Source organism: Lathyrus oleraceus, chromosome 1 (genome assembly GCF_024323335.1).
Source record: "Lathyrus oleraceus cultivar Zhongwan6 chromosome 1, CAAS_Psat_ZW6_1.0, whole genome shotgun sequence".
Classification (NCBI taxonomy): Eukaryota; Viridiplantae; Streptophyta; class Magnoliopsida; order Fabales; family Fabaceae; genus Lathyrus; species Lathyrus oleraceus.
In genome coordinates this window covers 312,680,841-312,692,628 of record NC_066579.1, presented here as the reverse complement: position 1 = coordinate 312,692,628, position 11,788 = coordinate 312,680,841, and positions in this window count along the sequence as shown.

Sequence of the window (11,788 nt, the reverse complement as noted above, 5' to 3'; positions counted from 1 at the left end):
AAGCTTTTAATTTTTAAAACAATTCAAACCCCCCTTTCTTGTTTTTCTCACCTTCAGATACATCATTCAAGATCCTTTAAGTTCATCTGCAACATGATCATTGTGAAGCTGTTATTTTGAATCTGTGACTTGTGGAATTCATCTATTACATGGGCTAATTTGAAGAAGAACATGGAGTGGCTAAGGTTGGATGTGGCTATCTTTATTTGATGCCTTGCTCTTCAAGATTGATATAATTGTGCATTTGTGTGTTGCTTTGATTCTAAATGTCCAAGGGAATCTCGGTTTCTATTGACATTCTTGTCTATTGGATTGCTACCCGTTGGTCAGATCTTTTCAACCCTTAACTTTTAATTTTGTGCATAGGATTAGTATCTTCATCTTCTCCCCATTTCTTAAATTTCAAATCTCTCCCTCCTTTTAAAATTTTCTTTTTTTGAACTTATTTTGTTATAAACTTTGACCACTTTGCAAAAAGATAGAAACTTTTGGCCTTATGCCATTGCATTTTCAAACTTCTTTTCTTAAATCAAATTTGTAAATAAACCTAACTATACTTGACTTAAACTTTCAAAAAGGCAAAAAAGAACTAACTCATTCAAATCATTTTTAGGCCTTTGTGCCTTTCAAACTTAATTTTTTTTAAAAGCAATGCATCCAATTTGAATTTTGTATCATAAACTATGAGGTTTTGATCCCTCATTTTTATGTTGGTATGTAGGCACAAGTCCGAAGGTCTTGTCAAACACAAAAGTATAATTAATGAATTCTTTTCTTGTTCCGCCATTCTATTTGTTTGTAAACATCATTTTGTACCAAATACATATGCACACAAAAAGGGCTCCCTAGGAGTACCTAGGACACTTTGGGTGCTAACACCTTTCCTCTGTGTAACCAACCCCCTTACCTGTAATCTCTGACATTTTATTAGTTTTGATTTAAAAACTTCTTACTTTTGGGTTTTGTTCGTACTTTTCCCTTCTCCCTTGGAAATAATAAAAGTGCGGTGGCGACTTTGGTTTTATTGATGTCTAGCTCATCCATAGCTTGATGATCGTGAATTTACCGCTACAAGAATTAAGTGGCGACTCTGCTAGGGAGTAGTCTCCAGTGGGTTTAGCCTACTTTTGTGTGTCTATAATTGTATATATGTGATGTTTGTATATATGTATGTGTGATATAATCTGCTTGTTGTGCTTGGTGATCTCTGAGTGGTGAGATAAGTTCTAACCCGAACTTGAGTGCAATTAAGATAGGAGGATGGTATAGTCTTGTTCGACTTGTGTGGAGTAGTCCTTAACAAGTTGGCTTGGGATCCATCTGCTCTGTGGAGACCCTTTTGGATTTGGAAATATCACACAAGTATTTGTGGTTAGGCATTACTATGTCTAATTTGGGTCCGAGAAGCTGTGGACCGTAGAATATTTACCCCTCTTGGCCTATTTAGGACATAGTGCGGATACTGTTCAAGTGTAGACTTTATAACAGTTGTTACGCGATGCTACACTCAGACGAGTTTCTCTTGAGAATATTATGGGTCGATGAGTCAGTCATCTTAACTTGTAATATCCGATAGATGGAATTAAGACTCTGGGAACTTTTTAGAACATGATCTACAAGTTTTTATCCTTAGTTCACTCCTTTGGGATGGTTCTTACCCAGACTCTATGCTCGTGACTTACAACAAATCCTTGATTCTTGGTTGATCCAATCAAGTCTTGTCAATATCAATGGAACTTGGGTGTTGATAAGGTGTAAACCATAATCCACCAAAATGGATGATTGATCTTGACAATGGCTTGATTCATCCCTTGACCTTTGTTTGTTTGCCTTGTGTGTGATCCCTTAATTGTGATTGTTGCATTCATGCATTCATGTGCATCATAACATTCATCACACGAAAATTTCAAGGAACTGAGGTATTATTTGCAAATATTTCCAGACCATGGATTGTGGACGAAGGAACACTAAGAAGTACAGTTTCAGATGTCCCGACTTGAAAGAGTTAAGGAAGCTAGCATCTTTTGTATTAGATCCCTTGGACTTCAAACAACGTCATGGGAAGCTTTTGTCTATCTTGTTTGCCGATGTAGTTGAAGGACTTTTAAGTGTATTGGTGCAGTTCTATGATCCTTTCTACCGTGGTTTCACTTTCCCAGATTATCAGCTTGTGCCTACAATGGAGGAGTATTCTCATCTCTTGGGGATACCCATTTCTAGTAGAGTGCCTTTTAGTGGATTGGAGGAGATTCCCCGATCTAGTCTTATTGCTGAAGCTCTTCACTTGAAGAAGTCTGAGATAGAGGCTCATTGGGTGAAAAATGAGGATTGTTTGGGTTGCCATCTGATTTCCTCATCAAGAAAGCTACTGATTTTGCTCAAGCTGGTAGTGTGGATGATTTTGAAGCTATCTTTGTGTTTCTTATTTATGGAGTAGCTTTCTTCCCTAACATTGACGGTTTTGTTGATGTTAACGCCATTAGACTTTTCTTGATTTGGAATCCTGTGCCTACTCTATTAGGGGATATGTATTTCTCTTTGCTTCTAAGGAATTCTAAGGGTAGTGGAACTATTGTCTGTTGCATTCCTCTTCTGTACAAGTGGTTTATTTCGCACTTGCCTCAGACACCTACTTTTGTGGAGAACAAACAATGTCTATGGTGGTCTCAGAGACTTATGTCTCTCACTAATGATGATATAGTTTGGTATGATCCCTCTTTGAGCAGTTTGGACATTATTGATAGTTGTGGTGAATTCTCTAATGTGCCTCTCATTGGTACACAAGGAGGAATTAACTATAACCCTGCTTTGGCTCGTCGTCAACTTGGGTTCCCCTTGAGAGACAAACCTAATAACATGTTGTTAGAAGGTATTTTCTATCAAGAGGGTAAAGATCCCCAACATTTGAAGCAGAAGATTGTGCATGCTTGGCATAATGTGCATAGGAAGGGAAGATCTGAGCTTGGTCCGTGGAATTGTGTAGCTTTGGAAGCCTACACTCTTTGGGTGAAGAAGAGAGCTTTGGAGTTGAAGATGCCTTATCCTTGTGAAAGACCTATGTCTATGGACGTGGTTGAGCCATTAACTCTCCCTAACCAAGATGTATAGGAGTTGGGAGACGTGCTCGCCAAGATGAAGCAAGAGAAGGATATGTGGGAAGAGCATTTCCGTGCTTTGAGCAAGAAGCATGAAGAGTTGCAGTTGGAGTCTATGGATAAATATGCACTTATTGAGCAACTTGAAGACCGAGTGACAAAGAGACAGAGAGAGCCAGAGGTTTCATCTTCGCCTACCTCAGTCTTCTGTTGCTTGGAAGAAGATTATTGATCAACTTGTCCTCGAGAAGACTCAGATGAAGGCTTCTTTTGAGACCGAGATTCGACGCATTCAGAGGAAGTACGCGCCTTCAGTTAGGTCCTCTAACATTGTTGTTAGGGACCCTTAGGATGACTAGTCTCCTTTTCTCTTGTATTTTCCATTTAGTTTCTGAAATTGTACTCAGTGTAATCCTTCCAATTATATAAACGAAAAGAGATTTTTGGTCATATAAAAATTATTGCAATTGTTGATATATATATGTATTTGCAAATGATATAGTAAGTTCCTTGAAAATAAAAAATAAAAAAATAAACAAGCATTGTGTTTCATGCATCATTTGCATAAGCAGGTTTCTCTTTCGCCAGATGTCTCATTGGTGTTTCTTCTGTGCTTTAGCCAAGCTGACTCATCGGTACAATACCCACGCCAATCATCTGAAAATTATGGAGCATCTAGAGCAAGAGAATAGAGAGCTGAAGGACGAGATTGCCCACTTGACTGCCATTATGGAGTCAGTTCTTGCTGCTCAGAGCCAAGCTTCTCCAACGCCTGCAACTCCTCCTCCTCAGAGGACTGTTATTTCAGAGGTGGCTACCTCTACCATGCCTGCTGCTACAGCTCATTTTGCACCCAATATGCCTGCCAAATTCCCGTGGGGAATGCCGCCCAACTTTATGCCTGAAGGCTTTGTGCCTACATTTGCTTCCATGCCGGCATCTAGCCCGATCATGTATGTGCCACCTCCTGTTGTGCACACCTTACCTCGTGTAGAGGACACCATTTATAACTCCAAGTCGTCTGAGGGTCCGGATGCTTATGAGAAAATGGATGAAATGAAGGATCAGTTTCTTGAGCTGCGTAAGGAATTGAAGACGCTAATGGGTAAGGACTTGTTTGGAAAGAGTGCTGCTGAGTTGTGTTTAGTGCCCAACGTCAAGATCCCGGTGAAGTTCAATGTGCCTGACTTTGAAAAGTATAAAGGGAACACATGTCCACTCAGTCATCTAGTGATGTATGCTCGCAAGATGTCTACTCAGACTGACAATGATCAACTGTTGATTCACTACTTCCAAGACAGTCTGACTGGTGTTGCGCTCAGATGGTATATGGGATTAGACAGTGCAAGCGTTCGTACTTTCAATGACTTGGGAGAGGCTTTTGTCAATCAATATAAGTACAACATGGACATGGCGCCTGATAGATACCATTTGAGGTCTATGTCTCACAAGGATAAGAAGACGTTTAAAGAGTATGCGCAGAGATTGAGGGAATTGGCTGCCCAAATCACTCCTCCTTTGGAGGAAAAAGAGATGACAAAGATCTTTCTGAAAACTATGAGTTCATTTTATTATGAACGAATGATTGCTAGTTCCCCCAGTGACTTTACCGAAATTGTAAACATGGGGATGAGGCTTGAGGAAGGAGTCCGAGAGGGACGTTTGTCGAAAGATGAAGCATCGTCGAGTAAGAGATATGGCAGCAATTTTGGGAAGAAGAAGGATAATAAAGTGAATGCAATAAGCAATGGGAGGCAGAGGAGGCCTCAGATCAGAAGGAATCAATCATCCCATCAACATCATCATCAAGTATCTTCAGTTATCCCTGTATTTTCTAATCAACAATCAACACCAGTTCAACAACCACAACGTCAACAACAACAACAACCGCAACAATGAGCAAACACCTACAACAACAGTAATACCAACAACAATCATCATCAACAAAACTTTGAGAGGAAGAAGGTCTCTTTCGACCCAATTCCTATGTCTTATGCAGAATTATACCCGTCTTTGGTTCTCTAGAACCTAATCCAACCAAGAAACCCACCGCAAATTCCAGAACCACTTCCATGGTGGTACAAGCCTGAGATTCGTTGTGCTTTTCATCAAGGAGCACCCGAACATGACATTGAGAACTGCTATCTACTCAACTATGAAGTTCAGAAGCTGATGAAGAGTGGAATGATGTCCTTCGAGGACCGTGCGCCGAATGTGAAAGAAAATCCACTACCCGTTCATGGGAACTCTTCTGTGAATATGGTGGATGGTTGTCCTGGCGAGTTTAAGGTCTTTGATGTTTGTTTTATCCGGAGATCCTTGGTGCAGATGCATAAGGAAATTTGTATGGTGAGTGATTGTGAGCATGACCATGATGGTTGTTCTGTTTGCAGTATTAATTCAAGGGGTTGTGAAGTTGTGAAAAGGGACATCCAACGACTGATGGATGAAGACATGATTCAAATTGTTCAATCCCGTCATGTAGATGACGACGTGAATGTCATAGTGCCCATTTTCAAGCAGCCAGAAAGATTGGTAATTCAGTACGACAACAACAACAGTAATAATGTCAGCAATAGATCAGTATCGCCGTTGGTTATTCAGTTAGCGGGCCCAGTCCCGTATTCATCTGATAAAGTTGTGCTGTATTAGTATAATGCTACAATGATATAAGGTGTTCAAGAGGTCCCGTTACCTACGACTAGCTCTGTGGTGAGCATTGCTGATGTTACCAAGGTGACCCGCAATGGTCGAGTGTTTGGGTCGATGTTCCCGAAGGATAAGGAAGAATCAATTGTTAGAAAGAAGGTGGAAGTGCCTGTTGTAGATCCAGTTGGTACTTCAAAGGGTAATTCTGGTGAATCCAGCGATTTGAAGGCTAACGATGATGATCAGGTACTTCGTTTGATCAAGAGAAGTGAGTTCAATGTGGTAGAGCAGCTGCTCCAAAGCCCCTCAAAAATCTCAGTGTTGTCTCTGCTCATGAATTCTGAAGCGCATAGAGAAGCACTGTAGAAAGTTTTGGAACAAGCATTTGTAGAACATGATCTTACAGTGGATCAATTCGATCATATCGTGGCTAACATCACTTCTTGCAATAATATTAGCTTCTGTGATGAAGAACTCCCTAAGGAGGGTAGAAATCATAATTTGGCTTTGCACATTTCTATGAATTGCAAAGAAGATGCTTTGTCAAATGTGCTTGTTGAAACCGGGTCGTCATTGAATGTGCTACCAAAGTCAACTATGTCCAAGCTATCATACCAAGGAGCGTATATGAGGTATAGCGGTGTAATCGTCAAAGCTTTTGACAGTTCGCGCAAAACGGTTATTGGTGAGGTGGACCTTCCAGTTAAGATAGGTCCGAGTGATTTTCAAATTACTTTTCAAGCAATGAATATCCACCCGGCCTACAGTTGCTTGTTGGAAAGGCCATGGATCCATGAGGCAGGAGCTGTTACCTCCACTTTGCATCAGAAACTTAAATTTGTGAAGAATGGAAAGCTTGTGATTGTTGGCTAGCCACCTGTCATCTTTCTCTTATGTTAAAGCTGAGGATGAGGTTGGAACTCCGTTCCAGGCCTTATCTATTGCTTCTGAAAAGAGAGTTGGGGAACCTATGTCCTCATTGAAAGATGCCAAGAAGATTGTTGAAGAAGGTAATGTTGATCAGTGGGGGCGCATGGTAGAGGTCTCCGACAACAAAGGCAGAACCGGTTTGGGGTTCCATCAAGGTTCATCAACTGCAAGGTTTGAAGATATGCCACTTAGCTTCCGTAGTGGAGGGTTCATTCATGGCAATGAACAACACTTAGCTGTTGTGCTAGGGGATGACGAAGAGGAATACTGCACCAGTTTTGTGACGCATGGAAAGGCTTGCAACAATTGGACTGTTGTTGATGTTCCTGTTATTTTGAATCGATCTAAGTAATTGCTTTTATATGTTTTAAAATCCTTCTCCTATGCCTAAGGGAGAAAAGAACATTGTTTGGGCATTTCCAAATTGATCATTAATAAAATTAATTCTATTCATCCACATCTGTTATGTTTTGTTTTTACTTTTTGCTTTATTCTGAAAATGGTAATCACGAAAAAACATAAATAAATAATATAATTGTCCATCTGCATAATATTTGGTCACAAATCCACTTCTCTAAAATCAAAATATCAAATCATTATGCAGGTTGGTTCCTAACCCCATTGAATACAATGATCCTTCTCCTTCTCCAAATTTTGAATTCCCTGTGTTTGAGGCCATGGAGGAAAGTGATGAAGAAGTGAGTGATGAATTATCTCGTCTTCTTGAGCAAGATAAGAAAACCATTCAGCCGTTCGAAGACAAGATTGAGTTAGTCAACTTGGGTTCCGAGGATGATGTGAAGGAAGTCAAGATTGGATCTCGACTGTGTCCAGATGTCAAGAAGGGGTTGATTGATCTTCTTCGAGAGTATTCAGATGTGTTTGCTTGGTCCTATCAAGACATGCCTGGTTTGGATTCTGAGATTGTGGAGCATAGATTTCCGTTGAAGCCAGAATGCCCGCCAGTCAAGCAGAAGTTGAGAAGAACGCATCATGATATGGCTGTGAAGATCAAAGAGGAAGTGCAGAAGCAGATTGATGCTAGTTTCCTTGTAACCGTTGAGTATCCGCAATGGGTGGCCAATATTGTGCCCGTTCCGAAGAAAGATGGAAAAGTCTGCATGTGTGTCAACTATCGAGATTTGAATAAAGTCAGTCCGAAAGATGATTTCCCTCTGCCACACATTGATATGTTGGTAGAAAATACTGCTAAATTCAAAGTATTTTCGTTTATGGATGGATTTTCCGAATATAATCAGATCAAGATGGCACCCGAAGATATGGAGAAGACCACATTCATTACACCTTGGGGAACATTCTGTTATAGAGTGATATCTTTCGGTCTAAAGAATGCTGGTGCAACTTACCAAAGAACAATGACTACTCTTTTTCATGATATGATGCATAAAGAGATTGAAGTTTATGTCGATGACTTGATTGCTAAATCGATTGATGAAGAGGAACATGTTTAGAATTAATTGAAGCTATTCCAGCGTTTGAGGAAATATAAACTCTACTTGAATCCCAATAAGTGTACTTTTGGTGTTCGTTCTGGTAAGTTGTTGGGCTTTATTGTCAGTGAGAAGAGTATTGAAGTTGATCCTGCAAAGGTCAAAGCAATACAAGAGATGCATGCGCCCAAAACTGAGAAGCAAGTCATAGGTTTTCTCGGCCGCTTGAATTATATTTCCAGATTAATTTCCCACATGACTGCCATATACGCGCCTATATTCAAGCTTCTTCAGAAAGATCAGTCTTGTGATTGGACTTAAGATTGTCAAAAAGCTTTCGATAGTATTAAAAAGTATATGCTCGAACCTCCGATTTTGTCTCCACCTGATGAAGGAAGACCGTTGATCATGTATTTGATTGTGCTTGATGAAATTATGGGTTGTGTTCTTCGTCAGCAAGATGAGAATGGAAAGAAAGAATTTGCAATTTATTACCTCAGTAAGAAGTTCACCGATTGTGAGACTCGGTATTCTATGCTTAAGAAAACTTGTTACGCATTGGCTTGGGCTGCTAAGCGTCTGCGCTAGTATATGTTGAATCATACCACTTGGTTAATATGAAAAATGGATCTGATCATGTATATATTTGAGAAGCCTGCTCTAACTGGGAGGATTGTCCGTTGGCAAATGTTGTTATCAGAGTATGATATCGAATACCGATCTCAGAAAGAGATCAAAGGTAGTATCTTGGCTGACCATTTGGCTCACCAACCAATTAAAGATTATCAGTCAGTGCAGTATGATTTTCCTGATGAAGAGATTTTGTACTTGAAAATGAAAGATTGTGATGAACCATTGCTTGAAGAAGGGCCAGAACCTAGTTCCCGTTGGGGCATTGTATTTAATGGAGCTGTTAATCAGTATGGTAATGGCATTGTGGTAGTGATTATTACTCCTCAAGGCACGCATCTACCATTTACAGCTAGATTGACTTTCAAGTGTACAAACAATATGGAAGAATATGAAGCTTGCATGATGGGGCTTGAAGAGGCCATGAATCTCATAATCAAATACTTAGATGTCTTTGGAGATTCTGCTTTGGATGTAAATCAAATCAAAGGTGATTAGGAGACTAACCAACCTGGTTTGGTACCATATAAAGATTATGCGATGAGGATTTCAACTTTTTTTACAAAGGTTGAGTTTCATCATATTCCTCGAGATGAGAACCGGATGGTAGATGCTCTTGCAACGTTGGTGTCAATGATGATGGTGAAGTATTGGAATGAGGTTCCCAATTTGCCGGTGATGCGTCTTGATAGACCAACTCATATGTTCGTTATTGAAGAAGTCGGAGACGATAAGTCGTGGTATTACGACATCAAATGTTTCCTCCAAAGTCAGATTTACCCGTCTGGGGCATCTTTTAAAGATAAGAAGACTTTGAGAAGACTAGCCAGCAATTTCTACTTGAATGGTGATATACTGTACAAGAGAAACTTCGATATGGTTTTGATCAGATGCGTGGATAGACACGAAGCAGACTTGTTGATGACTGAAGTGCATGAAGGTTCCTTTGGTACTCATTCCAATGGACATGCAATGGAAAAGGAGATGTTGCGAGCAGGTTACTATTGGCTGACAATGGAATCTGACTGTTGCAAGTTTGTTAAGAAATGCCACAAGTTTCAAATACATGCTGATAAGATTCATCTTCCTCCGACACTATTGAATGTTATCTCTTCCCCATGGCCCTTCTCCATGTGGGGAATTGATATGATTGGGATGATTGAGCCCAAAGCTTCGAATGGACATCGTTTTATTTTGCTGGCAATTGACTACTTCACAAAATGGGTTGAAGCGGCATCGTATGCAAATGTAACCAAGCAAATTGTTGTAAGGTTTATCAAGAATCTGATCATATACCGTTATGGTGTGCCAAGTAAGATCATTACTGACAATGGATCGAACTTGAATAAAAATATGGTGGAAGGTCTTTGCAAAGACTTTAATATTGCACATCATAATTCTTCCCCCTACAGACCCAAGATGAATGGGGTTGTTGAAGCTGCAAATAAGAACATTAAGAAGATTATTCAGAAGATGGTTGTCACGTATAAGGATTGGTATGAGATGCTCCCATTTGCTTTGCACGGGTATCATACATCCATTCGCACTTCAATAGGGGCAACCCATTTTTCTATTGTATATGGTATGGAAGCAGTACTCCCCGTAGAGGTTGAGATTCCTTCATTACGTGCGCTAATGGAAGTCAAGTTGACTGAGGCTAAATGTTGTCAGACCAGTATGACCAGCTGAATTTGATTGAAGAGAAGAGATTGACTGCCATGTGTCATGGTCAGTTATATCAGCAGAGAATGAAGAAAGTTTTTGATAAGAAGGTCAGACCTCGGGTGTTCAGAGAAGGTGACCTTATGCTCCAGAATATTCTATCGTTCAAACCAGATTCTAGGGGAAAACGGACTCCTAATTATGAAAGCCCATATGTTGTTAAGAGAGCCTTTTCAGGTGGCGCTTTGATTCTTACAACTATGGATGGTGAAGAGTTCACTCGTCCTGTGAACGCAGATGCAGTCAAGAAATACTTCGCCTAAAAAATGAAAAGAATAGCTCGCTAAGTTGAAAACCCGAAAGGGCGGCTTAGGCAAAACAGAGTGTCTCGGTGGATTGAAAACCCGAAAAGGCGATCCAGGAAAAATTAGAGACATAAAAACAGAAAGAATTTCCCGATAAGTTGAGTACCCCACCTTGGGGCAACTTATGCAAAAATCAGGGATTATGGCAAGTAACTGCAGTCTGTTGATCGTCCAGTTTTGGAAAGCCTTAGTTGAGCACAAAGGTTGACGTCGATTCATCAATCCCAATAGCGGTCAGGAGCACAGTGGATATCAAGAGTTGGTAGAAAGATTAAGGATCATTTGTATTCAATGTAACCCTTTTCCATGTAAATTACCATTTTCAACTTTGTAAAAATCTATGGAGTCTTGTCATTTACAGACTACCATCCCATTAAATAAAGTTGAGCTTTTGTCCAATTGTTTCTACTCTTATTTACTTCAGGCAATAGTTTAAATTTTATTATGATCATTTTGGAAATTTAAATTTTTTTAATCAAAATCTTTTTTTTTAAAACATATAAAAACAAGAATTTTTCAAAGCAATTAAAAGGAAGTATCAACAGCACTTCAAAGAGAAGCAAGTCCTTAAGTGCTAAGCATCAGAGGTTTCCCAAGCAGTTAACCCTTCGGGTTTCCCTAGTTGTTTGTGTTGATCTGGTTCGCCTACAGAGTGTTTCTTCCTTAGCGGAGTTCCGATTCTTTTCCCTAGCTGAGTTGGTTGATTCAGTACCTTGCGGCGTGTTATTTTCCCAACAGAGTTTCTATATTCCCCAAGGAGTTCGTGCTTCTTCAGCAGGGTTGATCTTTAGTAGAGTAAGATGTTCTTCCCTAGTAGATCGCATTGGTTTCTCCACCCTTGATCACCCGACTAACTCCCAGTTAGAGTTTCCTCCTGGTTTCTGAGCAGTTATTTGTGTTTATCTTTTGTATGGTTGTCTCCCCTTTGATATGGTGTTGACTTAAAATTCCCTGCAGACTCGATAACATTTCCTCTCGTCAGCAGATCTCCTCTTCCCTCGGCTAG